Below are 24,549 nucleotides of genomic sequence, written 5' to 3'. Positions count from 1 at the left end.
GGCTCATGTGATCATAGGGGCTGGCAAGTCCAAAACATGTAGATCAGTTGACAGGCTGGAAACTCCAGCAAGATATCTATTCACAATCTTGAGACAGAATCTTTCTCCTTTGGGAAACCTCAGTTTTTTCTCTTAAAACCTTTCACTGATTGAACAAAGCCCTTCCACATTATGGAAGGTAATCTGCTTTACTTAAGGTCAACACATGTAATACCTTCACAACAACATCCAAACTAATTGACCAAACAACGAGACATCATAGACTGGCCAAGTTGACACATAAAATTAACCATCACAATGCCTCTTAGAACTAAAGAGAAGAAATTGGATGAACTCTACAGGCAAGCAGTCTAGGATCAGTTTCAAGATGACAAGCAGACAGTAGACCACAAGCAGACAGTAGACCACAAGCAGACAGGCAGGCTAAGGGTGATATCTCAAAGTTCAACAAAAACGGATAAATTCAAATGACTCAGTGAGTTTACATCTACTCAGATTCTCTCTGATGCTCTCCTCCAAGGGTCTACAATGCAGAAATCTCTGTTCTAGATGCTGAGGTACAGTAGTAAACAAAATAGACACAGGCTCTGCCTTTATGGCACACCAGGTTTAGCTGGAAAGACAGTCATCAAAAAAATAACAGCAAGGTACTATGATAACAAAAAGTGTAGCATGCTATAGAAATACAAAACAGATGGACCTATCTTTGTCTGCAGAGTCAGAGAAAGTTTCCCTGGAGTAGTATTGTTTAAAGTGAGATCTGCAGTGTGATTAAGCATCACTAGTTCAGGAAAGGAAGAAAGGGATATTCCAGGCAAAGAGAATGTTCTCATGAGCCCTGTATGGATGAGTAAGGGTTGACATGAAGTCTCACACACTGGCAGATATTCTGTTGGGTTTTATCATAGTATGTGTTTTGCGTATCTTCCTTGGCAAACAGTGAATTCTTGGTCATCATTGTGCTTACATATAATAGGCCTTTAATAAATGTTTTTTATATTAACATGTAAAATATTTTTGTTGATTGAGATGCTCTGAGAATGTACATTTTCTCCCTGGTCCTAGATCTGAACTTCGGGTAAGTATCCATCAAGTAGAAAATAATGCCCCAGCTTTAGTCTCATGATGCTTATTGCTGGGTTTTCCAAATGTGTGATTAATGATGATGACATTAGGCAATGTAATTTTCTATTCACATATCATCTTTCCACTGCAAATTAGACCTCACATGCAATATCTATGAATAAAATATATTACTTGAAAATAAATCAACATTTTCAAGTGTTAGACACAATTAAGAAAAACATTACAAATAAGAAATCTATTAAAAAAGGTACTTATTCAATTGTTTTCAGTTTTTTTTTTATTCAATTGCTCATTTTCTGAAGATTCTTTCATTTAATTTAGATTCTCAAATACACAGAGACAATATTCTGCAGTGCCATGAATCATATCTTAACAATAAAAACCAAAACAAGGAGAATTGGGGCCAAGATAGTGGAATAGTCAGAAGCTTCCTGTGGTTCCTCTTACAACAAAGACTCAAAAAAACAAGTGAGTTGATTATATATGACAATCTAGGAGCCCTAAACATCACAGAGAAAGTTGAGGGGTTGGACTGAGAGGCAAGCAGAGGGAGAGACTGTTCAGAAGCATCAAGATTTACCAGAACTGACCTGGCCAAACATCCTGCAGGTTGGATTGATTGGCACATGCAGGCTGAGGCAAGCAGTAAAGCTTGGGATTTGTTTTCCACATGGGGAGAAACAGAGCAGCAGAGAGCCTGCACAAACCTACGGAGCTAGAAGGCAACGGTGCTAGACCTGCAAAAGCTAAGTGCAAGCATCTAACCTACCACATGGGTTGAAATAACTTTCCACTTCTGGGAAGTGCTTCTCTCCCCTTCACCCACACCCTCTTCACTCTTCTCCAGTCCTGGTCTGGCTTCAGCAATTGCCAAGCCCCCTAGGCTAGAAGTGCGAACTGTCACACACACCTGAACCTGTCTCCTGGCTTTGAAGAGGGAACAAATAAACAAATAACAAACAAGAAAAAAACAATCTGTCAGCTCCCCTAAGTGGGGACCTCAGGACAGGAACTGCCCCTTAGCCTAGGCACAGACATAAGTCTACAGACTTTGCATCTTTCACCCCTGCCTAGACCTGTGTGGGCCCATTTAAATAGTGTAGGCCCACATTAGCATAGTACAACAGAATATATACGTGGAGCCTATTGCCAACGGCAACAGCTAAGAAAAAAAAAAGAGGGAGTGGCAAATTCATGATATTTGACACCATCCTACCCATTAAGCAGGGTCCTCACCTACTTGCATCAGGGGCCTGAGAGTTGGCGGCTCCATCTACTCCACCTAGCCCCCCACAACAGGGGTCTGAGAGTAAGTGGTACCTCCCAGGCCTTATACCCAACAGCAGTGGGTGCCCAAAAATCAGCTGCAAAGTCCACCCACCTACATGCTTTAATGAACAGTGACACACCTTCCACCCAGGCACTCAGGGGCCACCGTCAGCCCTCTACCTTGCTCATCAGGTAACCCCTACTGCAGCCAGATACCTGTGCCTGCTCTAATCACCCCTAGGTAGACCTGCCTGTCTAGGACTGTAGGTGAGAGCCTGCACCACACACTTGGTGACTGATGACCTGGACACCTGAGTTGAATCCACACAAGAAAATAAACAGACTCCTGAGCTCACATATCTAGTAGCAGCTCTAACCACTTGGTGACAGGACGTGCGGGCTTCAAAGATGCCAATAATCAAAGTAGCTCACATAACCAGCTTATTTGGACCTATCAAAGCAAAATAAGAAGCTAGGACACAGGAGCAAACATAAAATGCATAAATATAACTTATCAATGTCTCAGACACAACAGTCAATATCAAATCACATAAAGAGGCAGACCATGATGGTTTCAGCAAGTGAACAAAACAAACCAGGAAACTTCCCAGAAGAAGATAAAGCCTTAGAATTACCAGAAGTAGAATTCAAAAGATTAATATACAGAGCTCTTAAAGAAATCAGGAAGGAGATCAGTTAAAATGCAAACTACACAGACAAAGCAATAGAGGAACTTCAGAAGGGTATACAAGAGCAAAATAAAAAATTTAACAGGCTGCAAGAATCCATACAGAGACCAAAAACAGAAATTCAAAGATTAACAAAAAAAATTTTATAAATGAAAAAGGGATTGTAAAAGTAATTAAAAAATCCCAACAACAACCACAAAAAAAAAACCTGGCTTCACAGGAGAATTCAACCAAGATTTCAGAGAGAAGTTAACACCAGTTGACTAAAGGTATTTCAGAGCATGGAAGAGGATGGAATACTCCCAAACTCATTCTATGAAGCCAGCAAAACCCTGATACCAAAACCAGGTAAAGACACCACAGTAAAAAGACAACTACAGACCAATATCCCTCATGAACAAAGATGCAAAAATCCTCAACAAAATTCTAGTAAATAGAATTCAACAACATATCAAAAAAATAATTCACCATGACCAAAAGGGGTTCATACCAGGTATGCAGGGATGGTTCTACATTAGAAAAACAATCAACGTAATCCATCACATAAATAAAAAAAAAAGATAAGAACCACATGAGCTTATCAATTGATGCTGAAAACGCATTTGACAAAGTCCAACATCCATTCATGATAAAAACTCTCAGCAAAATATTAATAGAAGGGAAATTCCTCAACAGAATAAAGGGCATTTATACAAAGCCAACAGCGAACATCATCCTAAATGGAGAGAGTCTGAAAGCATTCTCCCTGAGAATGGGAACCAGACAAGGATGCCCTTTGTAACAACTTTTATTCAACATTGTGCTGGAGGTCCTAGCCAGAGAAATAAGGCAAGAAAAAGAAATAAAGGCCATCCAAAGTGGTAAGGAAGAAGTAAAAATATCCCTGTTTACAGATGATATGATCTTATACACAGAAAACCCCAAAGAATCCACAAGAAAACTATTGGAACTAATAGAAGAGTTCTGTAAAGTATCAGGATACAAGATAAACATACAAAAACCAGTTGTGTTCCTCTACATCAACAAAGAGAACTTCGAAGAGGAAATCACCAAATTAATAACATTTCAATAGCCCCCAAGAAGATAAAATACTTAGGAATAAATTTAACCAGAGAAGTAAAAGACCTATACAAAGAAAACTACAAGACACTTCTGCAAGAAACTGAAAGAGACCTACAAAAGTGGAAAATGTACCTTGGTCACGAGTAGGAAGACTCAACATTGTGAAAATGTCTATTCTACCCAAAGGGATCTACAGATACAATGCAACCCCGATCCAAATTCCCATAACATTTTTTAGCGAGATGGAGAAACAAATCACCAACTTCATACGGAAAGGGAAGAGGCCTGGGATAAGTAAAGCATTTTTGTTGTTGTTAGGTTCCATCGAGTTGGTTCTGACTCATAGTGACTCTATGCACAACAGAACAAAACACTGCCTTGTCCAGCGCCATGCTTACAATCGTTGTTATGCTTGAGCTCATTGTTGCAGCCACTGTGTCAATCCACCTTGTTGAGGGTCTTCTTCTTTTCCACTGACCCTGTATTCTCCCAAGCATGATGTCCTTCTCCAGGGACTCATCCCCTCTGACAACATGTCCAAAGTATATAAGACACAGTCTCGCCATCCTTGCTTCTAAGGAGCATTCTGGCGGCACTTCTTCCAAGACAGATTTGTTCTTTCTTTTGGCAGTCCGTGGTATATTCAATATTCTTTGCCAACATCACAATTCAAAGGTGCCAACTCTTCTTCGGTCTTCCTTATTCATTGTCTAGTTTTAGCATGCATATGATGCGACTGAAAATACCATAGCTTGGGTCAGGCGCTCCTTAGTCTTCAGTGACATCTTTGCTCCTCAACACTTTGAAGAGGTCCTTTGCAGCAGATTTGACCAATGCAGTGCGTCTTTTGATTTCTTGACTGCTGCTTCCATGGCTGTTGATTGTGGATTTAAGTAAAATGAAATCCTTAACAACGTCAATCTTTTCTCCGTTTATCATGATGTTGCTCATTGGTCCAGTTGTGAGGATTTTGGTTTTCTTTATGTTGAGGTGTAATCCATACTGAGGGCTGTGGTCTTTGATTTTCATTAGTAAGTGCTTCAAGTCCTCTTCACTTTCAGCAAGCAAGGTTGTGTCATCTGCATAATGCAGGTTGTTAATGAGTCTTCCTCCAATCCTGATGCCCGGTTCTTCTTCATATAGTCCAGCTTCTCGTATTATTTGTTCAGCATACAGATTAAAAAGGTATGGTGAAAGAATGCAACCCTGACCCACACCTTACCTGACTTTAAACCAATCAGTATCCCCTTGTTTTGTCCAAACAACTGCCTCTTGATCCATGTAAATGTTCCTCATGAGTACAATTAAGTGTTCTGGAATTCCCATTCTTTGCAGTGTTATCCATAGTTTCTTATGATCCACACAGTTGAATGCCTTTGCATAGTCAATAAAGCACAGGTAAACATCCTTCTGGTATTCTCTGGATTCAACCAGGATCCATCTGACATCAGCAATGATATCCCTGGTTCCACGGCCTCTTCTGAAACCGGCCTAAATTTCTGGCAGTTCCCTGTCGATATACTGCTGCAGTCATTTTTGAATGATCTTCAGCAAGATTTTGCTTGCGTGTGATAGTAACGATATTGTTCTATAATTTCCACATTCGGTTGGATCACCTTTCTTGGGAATAGGCATAAAAATGGATCTCTTCTAGTCAGTCGGCCAGGAAGCTGGCTTCTATATTTCTTGGAATAGATGACTGAGCACCTCCAGCACTGCATCTATTTGTTGAAACATCTCGATTGATATTCCATCAATTCCTGGAGCCTTGTTTTTTGCAAATGCCTTCAGAGCAGCTTGGACTTCTTCCTTCAGTACCATCGGTTCTTGATCATATGCTACCTCTTGAAATGGTTGAATATTGACTAATTCTTTTTGGTATAATGACTCTGTATATTCCTTCCATCTTCTTTTGATGCTTCCTGCGTCATTTAATATTTTCCCCATGGAATCTTTCACTATTCCAACTCGAGGCTTGAATTTTTTCTTCAGTTCTTTCAGCTTGAGAAACGCCGAGCATGTTCTTCCCTTTTGGTTTTCCATCTCCAGCTCTTTGCACGTCATTATAATACTTTATTTTGTCTTCTCAAAAGGCCCTTTGGAATCTTCTGTTCAGTTCTTTTACTTCATCAATTCTTCCTTTTGCTTTAGCTGCTCAACGCTCAAGAGCCAGTTTCAGAGTCTCCTCTGACATCTGTCTTGGTCTTTTCTTTTTTCCTATCTTTTCAGTGACCCCTTGCTTTCTTCATGGATGATGTCCCTGATGTCATTCCACAACTCCTCTGGTCTTCAGTCACTAGTGTTCAATGCGTTAAACCTATTCTTCAGATGGTCTCTAAATTCAGGTGGGATATACTCAAGGTCATATTTTGGCTCTCATGGACTTGCTCTGGTTTTCTTCAGTTTCAGCTTGAACTTGCATATGAGCAATTGATGGTCTGTTCCACAGTCGGCCCCTGGCCATGTTCTGACTGATGGTATTGAGCTTTTCCACCGTCTCTTTCCACAGATGTAGTCAATTTGATTTTTGTGTGTTCCATCTGGTGAGGTCCATGTGTATAGTCACCATTTATGTTGGTGAAAGAAGGTATTTGCAATGAAGAAGTCGTTGGTCTTGCAATTGAAGAAGAAGAACAAAGTGGGAAGCCTCACACTGCCTGATTTTAGAACCTGTTATACTGCTACAATAGTCAAAGCAGCCTAGTACTGATATAACAAAAGATATTGTTAATTGAGAATCCAGACGTAAATTCATGCACTTATGAACAGCTAATATTTCACAAAGGCCCAAAGTCCATTAAATGGGGAAAAGACAGTCTCTTTAACAAATGAGGCTGGCATAACTGGATATGCATCTGCAAAAAAATGAAGCAAGACCCATACCTCACACCATGCACAAAAACTAACTCAAAATGGATCAAAGACCTAAATATAAAATCTAAAATGATAAAAATCAAGAAAGAAAAAATAGAGACAATGCTAGGAGCCCTAACACATGGCATATACAGAATATAAAACATTAATAATGTATAAACACTAGAAGAGAAACTAGATCACTGGGAGCTCCTAAAAATCAAGTACTTATGCTCATCCAAAGACTTCACCAAAAGAGTAAAAAGATAACCTACAGATTGGGAAAAAAATTTTGACTACAACTTATCACATCAGGGTCTGATCTCTAAAATCTACAAGATACTGCAAAACCTCAACAACAAAAAGACATATAGCCCAATTAGAAAATGGGCAAAGGATATGAACATGCATTTCACCAAAGAAGACATTCAGGGAGCTAACAGGTACAGGAAGTGGTCACGATCATTTACCATTAGAGAAGTACAAATCAAAACTACAACAGGATTCCATCTCACTCCAACAAGGCTGGCATTAATCCAAAAAACACAAAATGGTAAATGTTGGAGAGGTTGTAGAGAGACAGGAACACTTATATACTGCTAGTGGGAATGTAAAATGGTACAACCACTTTGGAAATCAATTTGGTGCTACCTTAAAAAGCTAGGAAATAGAAGTACCATAAGATCCAGCAATTCCACTCCTTGGAATATAGCCTAGAGAGATAAGAGCCTTCACACGAATAGACATGTGCGCACCATGTTCATTGCAGCACTGCGTGCAATAGCAAAAAGATGAAAACAACCTAGGTGCCCACCAACAAATAAATGGTTAAATTATGGTATATACACACAATGGAATATTATGAAATGATAAAGAACAATGATGAATCAGCAAAACATCTCACAATATGGATGAATCTGGAGGATATTATGTTGAGTGAAATTAGTCAGTTGCAAAAGGACAAATATTGTATGAGACCACTATTATAAAAACTCAAGAAATGTTTAAACACAGACGAAAACATTCTTTGATGGTTATGAGGGTGGGAGGGAGTGAGAGGGGAATTCGCACACAATACAAGGGAAATCAGCACAACTAGACTTAACCAAAAGCTAAGAAGTCTCCTGAACACAACTAAACAATTTGAGGGACAGAATAGCAGAGGCTGGGTTCTGGGGGACCGTGTTTCCGGGGGACATCTAGGTCAGTTGGCACAACAAAGTTTATTAAGAAAATATTCTGCATCTCCCTTTGGTGAGTGGCATCTGGGGTCTTGAAATCTTGTGAGTGGCCATCTAAGATGCATTAATTGGTCCCAACCCACTTGGAGCCAGGGAGAATGAAGAACACCAAAGATACAAGGAAAATATTAGCCCAAGAGACAAAAGGGCCACATAAACAGAGACTCCATCAGCCTGAGACCAGAAGAACCTGATGATGCCTGGCTACCACCAGTGATGGCCAGGACAGGGAATACAACAGAGAGTCCCTGGTGGAGCAGGAGAAATGTGTGGTGCAGAACTCAAATTCACGTAAAAAGACCAGACTTAATGGTCTGAACGAGAGTGGAGGAACCCTCAAAGCCATGGCTCCCAGATGCTCTGTTAACCCAGAACTGAAACCATTCCTGAAGCCTACTCTTCAGACAAAGATTAGACTGAACTATAAAACATAAAATAATATTCATGGAGATCGTGCTTCTTAGTTCAAATAGATACATGAAACTAAATGTGGGGCTCCTGTTTGGAGACAGAGTGAGAGGCAGAATGGAACAGGAGCTGGTTAGATGGATACAGGAAACCCAGGATAGAAAGGGGGAGTATGCTTTCACATTATAGGGATTGCTACTAGTGTCACATAACAACACATGTATAAATTTTTGGGTGAGAAATTAACTTGAGCTGTAAACTTTCACCTAAAGCATAATTAAAAAAAAAAAAAAGCCAAACACACACACACACACACACACACACTGTTATGGATTGAATTGTGTCCCCCAAAAATATGTGGTATAAATCCTAACCCCTATGCCTTTGATTATAATCCCATTTTGGTGTCAGTTTTCTTTGCTATTTTAATGAGGCAGTATTAGAGTAACGTGTGTTTTAAATCAATCTCTTTTGCGATATGAAAGAGTAGAATTAGGCAAGGAAGCAAGCAAGCACAGATGGGGCAAGACAGAGGCCATGCCACATGAGATCCCCAAGAAAACAAGAAGCAGAAGCTGAAAATAGACAAGAAGCTTCCTCCAGAGCCCACAGAGAGAGAAAGACTTCCTCTAAAGCCGGCACCCTGAATTCAAACTTCTAGCCTCGTGTACTGTGAGAAAATAAATTTCTGTTTGTTAAAGCTACCCACTTGTGGTATTTCTGTTACAGCAGCTCCGGATAACTAAGACTCACACACACATGCATACCCTGTATAGATATAACTATAGAGATAGAGACAGAGACAAAGAGACAGAGAAAGAGATAGAGATAGAAATATACGTTCCTAGTAAAAAAAAAAAAAAAAAAAATTTTTTTTTAGTACTTTGAGGTTTCAGAGCTTTATATAATAAAATCATTTTAAAGGGATTCTCTCTCTCTCTAAAAAAGCAGGGGGAAAATATCTAATTACTTACACATTTATCAGAAGAAACAGATTAAGTCTTAGTAATAGTCCTTTGACATTCTGCCTCTTCCCTTTCCTCTCAGCTGAAATAGAGAAATGACAACACGTACAGTGTGAATCACTGGTCCAAATATAAACCTCACAATGGTCTTTGTTTTTTCAAATATAGTTTTCTTGCAGTTTTTAAGATACTCCCCCCACCCCACAAAAAATTCAGTTTGAGATACCCCTCAACTTCCTCCCTTAAATTCAAATACCTTAAACTAAAAATACATTTAATCAGAACTAACTAAGATTTTGAATAGGCTCTTGGTTTCTTCCAAAAGACATGGTTTCCAGAAATCACCTTTGTTCTTTTCTTTTGAAATCTGCATGTCAACAGGGTCTGTTTTCAATTCCACAGGACGGAGAGGTTCTAGAAAATATAGAGATTACTCTGCAGGATCAAGTAAACCAAACTTTAAAACAGTTTCTAACTAAATGTATCTAATATTCACTGAGTTGCATGAGGTTTTGTCTTGACCTTATTCATTTTTGAATCCCCAGGATCTAGCACTGTATCTAGCCCATGGTAGATGATCAATAAATGTTAAAAAAATGAAACAATGGGGTGTGGCTACAAAAATCCTTCAGAATATCTGCATTATTGGAATTTTGTGTAGTTTAATTATGATGGTCTTTGAGATTCTCAGATAAGATGTTCTATAAAGACATATAATCAATAATAGTAACACGCCTTATTATTTGGGAATGACAACGTATCTGCTGTTCCTTTAGTGACTCATATGCCACAGTACATAACGTTTCTGTTTGATAATGAAACATCACATTTTCTAGACAGTATGAGAGACATGATGATTTAAGTGGCTGAGTTTAAAAATAACTTTTGAGCAGCCTCACTAAATGAACATGCTGTACAATGCGGACTAAGTGAAATGTTTGGTTTTCAGGATGAAATTATAGGTAGCAAGTCAAACCTATTTTTATGGTGTGAAAAGCATTTATGTGCCTATAATTTTACTCATCGATTTAAAAGTTTTATTGTAATAAAATATAGGCTAAATGGTTGTTTATTTGTTTTCTTATTTTAAGACATGGTATTTTAATTCCATAGCCAGAATGGGAAAAATGTGCCTACTTTTGGTCAGCGAAAAATTGGATCTACCAAAAACTAAACTCAAATAATATTTATTCATGCCAGTAGCATGATATAAGGAGCCCTGGTGGTACAGTGGTTAGGTGCTGGGCTTTTAACTGAAAGGATGGCAGTTTGAACCCATCCATCAGCTCTGCACGAGGCAGGCCTTGCGATTTGCTTCTGTAAAGATTACAGCCTAAAAAAACCTATGATGCAGTTCTACTCTCTCACATGAGGTCACTATGAGTCAAAATCAACTAGATGGCCCCAACAACAACATGATTATATAACACAAAGGAACACAAGGGCATTGTTGCAAGGGAGGGTATATCGGTTTCCTAGGGCTGCCGTGACAAAATACCACAAACTGGGTGATTTATAACAACAGAAACATATTGTCTCAGTTCTGGAGACTAGAGATCCAAATCAGGGTATCACCATGTTCATTTCCTCTGAAACAGAATTGTTCTGTGTCTCTGTCCTAGCTTCTGGTAGCTCCAGGCGTTCTTTGGCTTAAAGCTGAAGTGTCGCATGGCATCCTTCTTCTAGCTCCCTGACTGTGTCTCTTCTCTGTTGTAAGGACACCAGTCATATAGGATTAGGATCCACCCTACTCCAGTATGACCTCATGATAACTTAACTGATAACGTCTTCAAAGAACTTATTTCTAAACAGGGTTACATTCACTGGTACAGGGGTTAGGATTTTAACATATCTTTTGGGGGGACACAATTTAGTTCATAACAAAGGGAAAAGGGAAAAGAACCTTGCGTTGGTTAAACACCAACTACGTGCTCATTTTGTCTCTTAAAATCCTGATAACAAACCTATGAACCGAGTATTATTATCCCCTTTTGGTAGGTAAGTGTCATGGATTGAATTGTGCCCCCCCCCCCAAATATCTGTCAACTTAGCTGGGACATGAGTCTCGGTTTTGTGTGATTGTCCACCATTTTATGTGATTTCCCTATGTGTTGTAAATCCTATCACTATAATGAAATGAGATGGATTAGTGGCAGTTATGTTGATGAGATATACAAGATTAGATAGTGTCTTAAACCAATCTCTTTGAGATATAAAAGACAGAAGCAAGCAGAGAGACAGGCGGACCTCATACCACCAAGAAAGCAGTGTGAGAGCGGAGCGCATCCTTTGGACCTGAGGTTCCTGCACTGATATGCTTCCAGACCAAGGGAAGACGGAGAGAGAAGGCCTTCCCCTGGAGGTGGTGCCCTGAATTCGGACTTCTGGACTACTGGACTGTGAGAAAATAGGCTTCTCTTTGTTGAACCCATCCACTTGTGCATTTCTGTTATAGCAGCACTAGATGACTAAGACAGTGAGGAAACCAAAGTTATGAGAGTTTATGTAATCTGTCCATGTTCACACAGATGAGAAGCAGAGGAACCAAAATTTAACTCCAAAGATAGCTCTGTTTCTCCACTATAGCATCCCATCCACATCAGGGATCAATAGAGAGCTTGCTCCACTCATCACATAGCAGTTGCATAGACGCAGGCCGGGGCATCCTGCTATAACTACAGCTACACCAAAGCTGATTAAAAGAGAAACTCTAGTTCCAGTCTATTGTTTCAGCTGCCATTGACTCGGCCTTCGAATCATGATGACCCCATGTACAGTGGAATGTAACACCGTCTGGTCCTGCACCATCCCCGTAATTGGTTGCGGATTAGAATGGTGTGATTTATAGGGTTTTCACTGGCTGATTTTGTGAAGATTACCAGGCCTTTCTTTCTAGTGCACCTTATTCTGGGAGCTGTGGTAAAACCTGCTCAGCATCGTAGTAACAGGCAAGCCTCCACTGACAGATGGGTGGTAGCTGCGCATGAGGTGCATTGGCTGTGAACCACACCTGGGTCTCCCACATGGAATGCAAGGATTCTACCGCTGAACCTTCCAACTCTATTTACAAAGGTTAAAGGATCCTTTACGGACTCAGTCTCTCACTGCTCTGTGGAATATTGCGAAAAAAAGTAGGATCAAGAACTCACCTTTTCCCAAGATGGGGAGGCCTCTCAACTGTGGGAGGAATGAAATGATATGGGCAATGATGACTTGATCAGATTCCAGAACTATCTTGTCTTACCACATCACAAACCACGCAAAACAAATTCCCCAAATATCTGCCACAAATACTGTCACTGTGTGTGTCCTCAGTAGTGATCATTTGAAGGTGTTGTCTGGCAAACAAACCTGAGCTCTATCAAAGTGTACATTAGAAAGAATGGCCCAAATCAAATGGAAAATGGACTTGCATTGCACGCTGAATCTTGCTAGAATTTCTAGTAGTTCCTTGTCGACGTATTGCTACAACTGTATTTGAATTATCTTCAGCAAAATTTTATTTTCGTGTGATATTAATGATATTGTTTGGTAATTTCTGCATTCTGTTAGATCACCTTTCTTTGAATGGCATAAATATGGATCTCTTCTAGCCATTGGCCAGGTAGCTGTCTTCCCAATTTCTTGGCATAAACGAGTGTGAGCTTCCAACATTTAATCCTTTTGTTGAAACATCTCAATTGGTAAGCCAGAAATTCATTGCTGAATCAGAAGAGGACTTGGAATAAGGGATATCATGGCTGCTGTCAGATGGATCTTGGCTGAAAGCAGAGAATACCAGAAAGATGTTTACTTGTGTTTTATTGACTATGCAAAGCCATCCAACTGTGTGGATCATAACAAATTACAGGTAACATTGCGAAGAATGGGAATTTCAGAACACTTAATTGTGCTCATGAGGAACCTAAACTTAGACCAAGAGGCAGTCTTTTGAAAACAACAAGGAGTTACTGTATGGATTAAAGTCAGGAAAGGTGTGCATCCGGGTTGTATCCTTTCACCATACTTATTCAATATGTATGCTCAGCAAATAATCAGAAGAAGAGTGCTGTATCAGGACTGGAGGAAGACTCATTAACAACCTGTGATATGCAGATGACACAACTTTGCTTGCTGAAAGTGAAAAGGACTTGAAGCACTTTTTGATGAAGATCAAAGACTACAGCTTTCAGTACAGATTGCACTTCAACATAAAGAAAACAAAAACCCTCAAACTGGGCCAATAAGCAACATCGTGGTAAATGGAGAAAACACTGACTTTGTCAAGGATTTCATTTTACTTGGATCCACAATCAATGTCTATGGAAGCAGCAGTGAAGAAATCAAATGACATATTGCATTGGGCAAATCTGCTGCAAAAGACCTCTTTAAAACGTTAAAAAGCAAGGATGTCACGTTGAGGGCTAAGCTGCACCTGACCAAGCCATGGTATTCTATATCGCTTCATATGCACGCAAAAGTTGAACAAAGAATAAGGAAGACTGAAGAAGAATTGATGCCTTTGTATTACGGTGTTGGCAAAGAATATTGACTGCTAAAAGAAGGACCAAATCTGCTTTGATAAAAGTACAGCCAGAATGCTCCTTAGAAGCAATGATGGTGAGACCTCGTCTCACATACTTTGGACATGATATCAGGAGGGCCCTGTTCCTGGAGAAGGACATCGTGCTTGGTAAAATAGAGGGTCAGCTAATGAAATGGATTGACACAGAGGCTGCAACAGTGGGCTGAAACATAGCAACGATTGTGAAGATGGTGCAGGACTGGGCAGTATCTCGTTCTGTTGTACACAGAGCGGCTATGAGTTAGAACCAGCTCAACGGCACCTAACAACAATAACAACATTGTTCACTGGCTAGAAAAAGACCTGTTTTAGCTCCATATCTACGCTTCTGAACCTAACTGACCACTACTAATATATCCAAATACCAAAGCGCGTGCAAACATCCCACCTCTTCTTACAACACAACAGCTAACTTCATCATTTACGAAGCGTAGTTGCATACATGGTGTACTTTGAAATATAAATCAGTAAAAAAAAAAGAAACAAAAACTGTCGCTGTCAAGTCAATTCTGACTCATAGCGACTTCATGTGTTTCAAAGCAGAACTGAATTCCAGAGGGTTTTCAAACCCTCCAGAGGGTATTCTGATTTTTCAGAGGTAGATCGCCAGGCCTTTCTTCTGAGGCACCTCTGAGTGTACTCAAACTGCCAGTCTTTTAGTTAGCAACCAAGCGTGTTAATCATTTTCACAACAGAAATATATAGTGTGGCCTAATCTGAAAGACATGTTGTAAGACTTCGTGAGTCTCTTCCTTACTTAACCCACCCCTTATTGCACAGAATTTCAAATGTGGAATCATTCCCTTATTCCTATCTTCCAAACAGTCCCCGATAGCCATGAAAAGATAGAACCATTGGATTGGGAATAGAAGTAACTAAAATAATTGCCTGAACTAAAGGCACATGCCAAATATGTAGTTCCTCAAAAGGAAGGTGAAGATAAAAACATCTCACCACAACCCTAGTGCAAAACAAGAAGTGATGCTCAGTACACATTTCTTCTCTTTCATTTGCTGAAGTTATTTCTTCAGCAATTCTATTCCTCTACTCCATCCGTTTCTCACCCACGCAACAGGTTTTATATTCCTTTATCCAAAAGATGTTTAACTGTGTTTTATTGACTAGGCAAAGGCATTTGACTGTGTGCATCATAGCGAATTATGGATAACATTGTGAAGAATGGGAATTCCAGACCACTTAATTGTGCTCATGAGGAACCTTTGCATAGATCAAGAGGCAGTAGTTTGAACAGAACAAGGGGATATTGCATGGTTTAAAGTCAGGAAAGGTGTGTGTCAGGGTTGTATCCTTTCGCCATACCTATTCAATCCATATGCTGAGCAAATAATCAGAGAAGCTGGACTCTATGAAAAACAGGGCATCAAGATTGGAGGAAGACTCATTAGCAACCTGTGTAACACTGGTGACACGATTTTGCTAGCTGAAAGTGAGGAGGACTTAAAGCACTTACTAATGAAGATCGAATACTACAGCCTTCAGTATGGATTAAGCCTCAACATAAATAAAACAAAAATCCTCACAACTGGACCAATAAGCAACCTTATGATAAATGGAGAAAAGATTGAAGTTGTCAAGGGTTTCAGTTTACTTGGATCCACCGTCAACACCCCTGGAAGCAGTAGTCAAGAAATCAAAAAGATGCATTGCATTGGGCAAATCTGCTTCAAAAGATCTCTTTGAAGTGTTGAAAAGCAAAAATGTCACATTGACTAGAGCGCGCCTGACCCAAGCCATGGTGTTTTCAGTTACCTAATATGAAAGCTGAAAGATGAGTAAGGAAGACCGAAGAAGAATTGACACCTTCGAATTGTGGTGTTGGTGAAGAATATTGAATATACCATGAAATGCTAAAAGAACAAAGCTCTCTTGGAAGAGGTACAAACAGAATTCTCCTTAGAAGCAAAGATGATGATATTACATCTCACATTCTTCGGACATGTTATCAGGAGGGATCAGTCCCTGGAGAAGGACATCGCGCTTGGCAAGTAGAGGGCCAGTGAAAAAGAGAAAGAGCCTCAATAAGATGGATTGGCACAGTGGATGCAACAATGAGCTCAAGCATAGCAATGATTGTGAGGATGGGACAGGACCGGATAGTGATTCGTTCTGTTGTTCATAGGGTCACTATCAGTCTGAACAGACTTGACGGCACTTAACAACAACAATAACAACATCCAAAAGAAAACCAAGCAGAAGAAAGGAAAGAAAGAAGGAAGGAAAGAAAGGAGGGAGGGAGCGGTAGATGGAGAAAAGAAAGGGAAGGAACAAAGGAGGAAGGGAGAGAGAGAAAAAAAGAGAAAAAGAGAGACAAAGAAACTAAGAGAAGAGAAAGCCAAGGTGCCCCTGAACATGAAGACATAATGATTTTAGGCAGAAAAGTTTTTGTTTTGCTTTTGTTTGCAAGTCCAGAGCTGTTTTGAGTAGTGGAATTTTCATGGTTGTGAACAATGAGGCTTTGTCTTCAGCTTGAATCCCATCCAGTTAAGTAAATATGTCTGCTCACCTCACAGCATAGTAGAAAGGGCAGAAAACAGTGGGTTGGATACACTAGTCCAGGATTAATAGGTAGTGGCTACAGGTGTTTTTGAAGGCCTTTTTGAGAGTCACAAAACTGCTATCAGTTGATAAAGGCCACTTTCAGTGAACTTTATGGCAAGACCTATGCAGAGACTCAGGACCATCTGAAAAAGGTAATAAAGACTAATACAAAGATGTACCAACCTCAGGACAGATAATGAGGAACACACATGCAAAACCAGGAGAATCTGAAAAAACAAAGAATCCAGAGTAGATGAGAACAGAGACTTTTGACCCCACTGGAAAGGTTGTCATCCCTTTTTCAGTGAGTACCAATTGTCAATTATCTCAGAAGCTAATGTGCATAGAATTTATCATTTGCATAACTGTGTAATAATGCTCAAGTCTGCTTATTGTGTGTGTTAGTGTCTTTCTGAACAATTTCTTTTGTCTTCCTAAAGGAGTTAAAGACCCTCCTGGTAACATTTTATATCTATTCCTCTAAAATAGACCCTCAAAGGCTATTTCAGCTAAACTTCAGGGATTCCAAGTGGGTGGGCATAAGCAGGAAAGCAAGCCTTCCTTCAGCGCTGCTAACAAAGCTTAATCTGGTAGGTGTGCTACCTGCTGCATTGCGGCATTGAGTCATTTAAACTTTCTGTGAATCCGCTGTTGTTTAGTATAACAACAGCATGTAATCACAGAATTTTTTATCCTATTTTCTTCTGGTATTTAAATAATCTAGCCTCTTTATCTGTTTCCGGGAGGCAAAGGAATTATCTCTCACATTTTAGAGAAGGATAATCAGGCAGATCGAAGTAAAATGACTTGCTTAGGGGCACAGTGAATTTTCTGGAAAATGAAAAACTGGTATCAGAAGTCCTTTCCCTCAGGGCTAATTCTCTATTGCACTTCCCTTGTGAGCAAATATACCCAAATCAAATCATCTCTCATCCTTGTCTTAACAGCATCTACTTATGTAAGCTCTGAAAATTCAAAATCCCTACAAGAAAAAGGACAGAGTGTTTATAGTTTTGACCCACACGATTTAAAGTTAGCTGGGAGGCTGGCAACACACAGTGTCATGCTGAAGTTATTTCCAGAACAGCAGGCATCTCTTCAAGTAAACCAGCTAAAAAGATGGCAAGCTTGCCAACCTATGTCCTGCAATAGGATTCTTTTAAGATTGAATGAATGGTGGAAAATTTTATCTTCCCATATATTCAAATTAATTAACTAGGAAATATTTATTGGTTAGTATGAGTCAAATTTTTTTTTTTTTTTATGAGTCAAGCTAAAAAGTAGAGTACTCAGTGGCAGCACGGAGGCTGGAGTTGGACTTCATGGGTTTGAAATCTGGCTTTGTTACTTACTGGTTAGGCAACCTTAAACATGCTACTTAGTTTCTCTGTGCCTCAGTTTCCTCATCAGTCAAATGTTGCTGATAATAACACTGCTTATATAAAAAAAGCTCTTAAAAAAAAATGTTGCCATCTAAATGGATTCTGACTCATAGAGTCTCATGAGTGCTAGAATAGAACTGCGTTTTACAGGGTTTTCAATGACTGATTTTTTGAAAGTAGATTACCAGGCCTTTCTTCCAAGGTGCCCCTGGGTAGATTTGAACCTCCAACTTTATGGTTAGCAGCTGAACATATTAACTGTTAGCACTACCTAGTGAATCCTGTGGAGTTCTAATGAGGATTAAATGAGTTAATTTACCTTGAAAGCTTAATGAAGTGTGTGGCTCATAGTAAGTGTTCATAAATATTAGCTGTTATTTTCATGTCCCCAGCATCTGGTCCAAATTTTGACATATTGCAGTCTTTTAATGAAATGAGTTGCACTCTTGAACTCTTAAGAAGTTTTTTTTCTAGTTGAGAAACGTGATGTACTCATAGAACAAGAATAACCAAGTAGTATGGAAAATATAGATACCAGGGTGCATTTTTTACACAATTGTAGGTCAGATGAAGGAACTGTCATTGATGGCAAAGTAAATATAAAAGTTTCTCTGGGAGCATTAGATGCTCTTGGAGCCAAAGTGTCTGTGTAGAGAGTTATTCATCCAACAAATGTTTACGAAGCATCTACAGCATTCTAGGCGTTGTGTTTAAAAGTTGACTTCCTTGAATCAGGACTTATATTTCTTTGAGGTCAAAACTTTGGATGGATGAAATGGAAATTAAAACAGCTATAAGATATCAATTTCAAATCATAGGAGAGAGAATCTGGTTGGCCCTTTTAAATCTCTGGTTATAAGTTTGGGATTGGAGAAAAATATGTAAGAACTTCCTTTGGGGGGGAATTAAAGGCGGGGGCTGTGAAATCATTTGATTTTTGCTAACGTAGTCTTTTAATTAAAAAAATTAATAATTAAAAAGTAAACAAAATAAAAGTTTAAAGGACTCTTGTATGCCTAGGAAGCTCCTAGGTGTGCTTGGCTGCTAACTGAAGGATTGGCGGTTCAAGTCCATCCAGAGGCACCTTCTAAGAAAGGTCTGGCTTTATACTTCAGAAAAATCAGCTGTTGAAAACCCGAGGGAAAACAGCTCTAGTCTGACATACCTGGGGTCACCATGAGTCAGAATTAACCTGACAACTACTGCTTTTTGTTTTTTTTTGGTTTTGTAAGTCTAGTACCTACCATGGTCATGAGCATATGATGGGCACTCAATATTTTTCCTGAATTAATGAATATGTGAATCAAATAATGTTTAAGTGAAATAGAGAATTAAATCACAAAATCTCTACTCAAAATATCAAATAAGCAATGGTCTCAAAGAAAACAAAAATAGACTTGAATGAAGAATGGGAATAACAGTTCATTAACGTAAGGACCTCTACCTTGTATTTTGTTTACTGGGGGTACAGGAAGAGGTAGCCATGTCTGTCCTTCCTCAGAGAGGCCAAGAAAGAAAGCCTGAGGCAGAATGACTAGTGAGTAGATAGGAGAGTATCCCTTTGCATTTTGTTTTAGAGCTCGGATGTGCAAAAATGTTTTCTACACTAATAAAGCTTTATATATATATATATATATTTTTTTTTTTTTCCAGTCCTTTTCTGGATATCTTCTTTTAGGACACGATTCTTCTGAAAAGGCTGAACCATGAAGTCAGGGTAGTTGACAGCGTTTGGAGTCCCTCATATCCACATTCCTCTCTCTCAGAAATAACTCCACCCTCAACTTTTTTGGGACCCTATGAGTCGGAATCGACTTGACGGCACTGGTTTGGTTTTTTGGTTTTTTATAGCTATTGCTCCACTTGTGACTCTGCGCTTTCCTGGCTAGTGCTGTTTACACCAGGGGTTGATACTGGAAATGCTTCCAAAATTGAGCAGAATGAATTGAATTTTCTTTATGGGAACACAGAAAGACGAAGGTTATCCTGGACCATGGAAAAGGCCAATTTATAGAATGTCTTTAAGTCTTGATAGTCCAGTGCCTACAGCCAGCCATATAAGGCCCAGATGACTATCTTAGCCGTCTAGTGCTGGTGTAACAGAAATACCAGAAGTGGATGGCTTTAACAAAGAGGAGTTTATTTCCTCACAGTAAAGTAGGCTAAAGTCCAAATTCAGTGTGTCAGCTCCAGAGGAAGGCTTTCTCTGTCGGCCTTCTCATCGAACTTCCCCCAGGCTAGGAGTTTCTTCGCACAATAACCCCAGGGTCCAAAGGACATGCTCTGCTCCTGGCACTGCTTTCTTGGGGGTATGAAGTCCCCCTGTCTCTCTGCTAGCTTCTTTCTTTTATATCTCAAGAGATTGCCTCAAGACACAATCCAATCTTGTAGATGGAGTCCTGCCTAACTAATACTACTGTCACCCATCCTCCCTCATTAACATCATACATGTAAGATTTACAACATATAGGAAAATCACACAATACCAGGGAATCATGGCCCAACCAAATTGATACACACGTTTCTGGGGAGACACAATTCAAACAATGACATGACCCTCCTTCAAATGAGTCCCATGAGCTCCTTCTGTGTATTTGGTTAATTTAGAAAGGTTTCCATTCTTTCCAATGAAATGTGCGCCAACCATTCCTTCCAATGGCGCCTTAATGTAAGAGGGTATCTGTATTCTTTTCCTGCTATGAGAGGGCTGAGGCTGTTTGAAAAATAAATGATGGCTTGAAGGTAACCCACAAATGTGAGGTGGACACCACTGGATTTGTGTCTTGCTCAACTTTTCCATTTTCACTGATGCCCTCAAATCCTAAGAGCCTGTCCAAGTCAAAAAGAATTGCTAAATCACAATACTCACAATCTAGGGTCCTATGAATGCTGGAGATTGCCTCATCATCTTTCCATCCAAGCTCAAGGAGTACCAGGCTTCTGATAATCCACAAAAAATGGATCTGAGATGAGACAAAATAAGATTTCTACCCACGGTCATCATGCACCCAGCATTTGAATTTCAAGTTTGCACTGAAAACAATACACAGTAAAGCTTCTCCACACTTTTCTTTTTCTCAGGACGTGTCACTCCACAGGCCAAATTTAACATTTGCCATATGCCAATATCCTAGGAACTCTTGGTGTGTATTCGTACGAAAATGCCTTTTGCCTTAGAGAATAGGAAAAAAAAAAAAACAGATTTTTAAGGTATGATGCACTCACAATAGCCCTGATTTTGAACTTTTAAAGAGTGGGGAAAATAAGTTTAGTGTCTTAAAATTGAACTCCATAATGGCAGCTCGATGTAAAAATCATGTCTGATGACTATCAAGGGCATGACTTTACTGCACTAAAAGCCCTCTAAATTGGGTCCATTTCTGAATAAAGATTGCAACTACTCTCCCAAACACCTCGGCTCTGTTGGAGATCCAGTCCTTAAGTACACTTTCTGGTCTGTTTAGATTCCTATCACATTTGCTTCTCAAATTCCTTTTCTTTCGTGAAAGCCCGGGTGATAAAGGGTAGGTAGCAAATATAACCACAGGTTTCGGTCTTAAAAATGCAAGCAGGGGGAACAGATTTCCACAAGGACAGCTTCAGCCTGCTTTTTCTGTGAAGGCTCTCTCCTACTGGGGTACTAATGAGAAGGTAGCACCAGTGATGAAAGACAAAAGGTGGGAAAGATGGGGAGAAAAGGGAAGACACTGCTACAATGAAATTTCTTAGCAATAGTGCATTTCCTGTTAGCAAGGCTGCTTTAATGTCAATCTGTTACACCACCAGGTTTATTGGTTTTATTTGTATGTGGATAAACATGGATTGTAAATGGCAGGAAGGAGAAGACCCTAAAACAACAGACCAGAAATTCCTAACAGGATGTTTTGATTGTCTCCTTTTTACCGCATTGGTGTGGGAGGGATTTTACTCTAGGTGTATGGGGATGGCTGAACACACAACTCTGAACACTGGACAGTAGTTTACTAGTCACATAAACCCTGGGAAGGAAGATACCACATGCTACACAGGACCACACAGGGTTCCACTATGGGAACAAAGTGAACAATCAGGGCTTATGGGAGGCAGGCTTTGTAATATCAAAAGAGTGAAGTGCCCCATAATTTCCACAGGAGGATGTGATTGGCTTGTTTGAATATTTCCATGGGTTGGCAGGGACCTAAACCTCCCCATTAGGCATAAGCAAGACCTGTGTTTGGTCTCCTCAATAAGCACAGGTTCTTTGGCTAGAAGACCTTATTCACAGGTGCAGAGTGGGAAGGGGAACTTGCAGTTGGATTATTCAACACGCTCTCATTTCAGATGTCAAAGCAGCACCTAATATTGTTCCTTAATTTCATACCTTACCCCACACAGGGTGAGGTTGTCGATAAGAGGAGTCCCTCGGGTAGGAAATTGAAGCACCAGACGTGGTGATGGCCAATTCAGTAGTCCAACAGTTGCATTTATAAGACTCCAACCTGCAACTGTGATATTACAGATATGTTTGGGGTTGTTAAGGATCCCTTTTGGTGCAGTGGTTAAAGCACACAGCTGTTAACTGGAAGGTTAGAACCCATCAGCTGTTCCGTGGGAGAAAGATGTGGCAGTCTGCTTCCATAAAGATTTGCAGCCTTGGAAACCCTATGGGGCAGTTCTACTCTGTCCTATAGGGTCGCTGTGAGTCAGAATCAACTCCACGCAGTGGATTTGGATTGTTTTTTGGGGTTGTTAAATCTAGTTCCCTGTGTGTTAGGTTTTCAACAAATAGTAAGCAAAATAATTTTTACATTGATAAATTTCTAATAACGAAAATGCTGACATTAGTTGACAAACAATTTTGTACATTGTTAAAATCATAATACACACTGCTTAGGATGGAATTACCTAAGACATTATTAAAGTCAAGATTCAGTTATGATTGGACTAGAGTTAAGAATTCAAAAGTTGGTCAAAACAGTATAGAGCTAGCTACAAATAAGAATTGGTCAGGTCTCTGGAGTACTGGTGGTCATCTGTCCTTGTGCTGAACCAAACAACTTCTAGTATTTCTTGGTAAAGTCAGGCAAGTGGCTGTCATCATGGAAAACATTCAGCGAATGTCAAAGTGCCAGTCATTAGACCCAGGTTCAATAATTAGGACATCATTGTTCTCAGAATTGGGGATTCCATAGAAATTACCAAAAAGGGACAAGGGCAGAAACCCATTCTTTGGACTCTAAACTCTAAGTCCAAACTAAAGGCATATTGAGGATGACATAATGCCAGGGCCCAAAGAGAGGTACTAGACTTACTCAAATCCCTTGGCCTCAAGTCTGAATTGATTCTACAGACAAAGATACTTCCATATGTGAGAAGACTGAGCTCAAGAGACATGAAACCAAGAAACGCTTGTCATCCCAGGTAATCCTCGTCTTGCTGCTTTGCCGAAGAGAAGGATGCCAAATATTCTGAGCAAGTTTTCTGGATGTAAAAAGGGAGAATGAAAGCCACTCTTGTTGTTTGACTTTTAAGTGGTCTCCTGGAGGAAGGTTATCTGGGAGATATCATTGACATATCATTCTTTTTAAGGCCAAATAAAAGCAAAGGCTTTTCCTGGCCAATCGCCTCAGAAATTATGCAATATTTAAGTCTCAAAGGATCATATGCAAAAAAATTTTTTTAAAGCCAGAATTATCCTGCAATACTACAGATAATGTTAGAAACCTATACCTCAAATAATTTTTAGAAGGAAGTGCAAATAAATGCAGCACGTAATAAATAAATTTCTGATAGGTGAATTATGTTGACTACGTTTCAAAAACGAACACTGCGTACTCAAATTCAAAGGAACAACTACCAAAAATGCTTTTAAAAAAAGTTATTTTCCTAATGGTCATGCAATAATGACTCATACAAAAAAATTCAAGGCCATAATTTCCAATTTTTTTCACCCACATGAATGAAATAACATTTAGAAGAAGAGAGGTTTTGAGCTGGAAGGAAAAATTTTTGCTGATCAAAGTTCTTCAATTTTCAGAGGGGGAAACTAAGTGACTTGCACCAAGCTCAATGGGTTTCAATGCCATCACTGGATCTTGTCCCAAATTGAAGTCTCAAAGTCCAAACCATACCTCCCAGTCTCCTGTTTCTAAAGAAATACTCCATCTTTCTTCCGTGACAAATAATCTCACTCAGAACTGCTTAATAGATGATTTTAGGAAATGTTTGCTGTTGTTAGTTGCCATCAAGTGGACTCGGCTTCATGGAGACCCCAAGTACGACAGAGCGAAACACTGCCCGGTCCTGTGCCATCCTCATAATCGCAGATATGCCTCAGTCTATTGTTGTCTTCCAGCCTAGGGGGTTCTTCTTCTAGCACTATAGTGAACGATATTCTGTTGTGATCCATTGGGTTTTCATTGGCTAATTCTCAGAAAAACTCTTTTTTTTTTTTTTCCAGAAGTAGATGACCAGGCTTTTCTTCCTAGTCCA

At 39.6% G+C, this 24,549-nt stretch overlaps 1 long non-coding RNA gene across 1 annotated transcript; it reads right to left on the bottom strand.

Moving 5' to 3' along the window:
- Window positions 1-9,631: 9,631 nt before the first annotated feature.
- On the bottom strand, window positions 9,632-13,223 carry LOC126075911 (uncharacterized). Its single transcript, XR_007517352.1, has 4 exons — window positions 13,131-13,223; window positions 12,723-12,750; window positions 9,919-9,987; window positions 9,632-9,655 (listed from the first exon to the last, which is right to left on the bottom strand). It is a non-coding gene; the product is annotated as an uncharacterized LOC126075911 (long non-coding RNA).
- Between the last annotated feature and the right edge of the window lie 11,326 nt (window positions 13,224-24,549).

Source organism: Elephas maximus, chromosome 4 (assembly GCF_024166365.1).
Source record: "Elephas maximus indicus isolate mEleMax1 chromosome 4, mEleMax1 primary haplotype, whole genome shotgun sequence".
In the NCBI taxonomy this organism is placed as follows: Eukaryota; Metazoa; Chordata; class Mammalia; order Proboscidea; family Elephantidae; genus Elephas; species Elephas maximus.
This window is presented reverse-complemented; position numbering and strand designations above follow the sequence as displayed.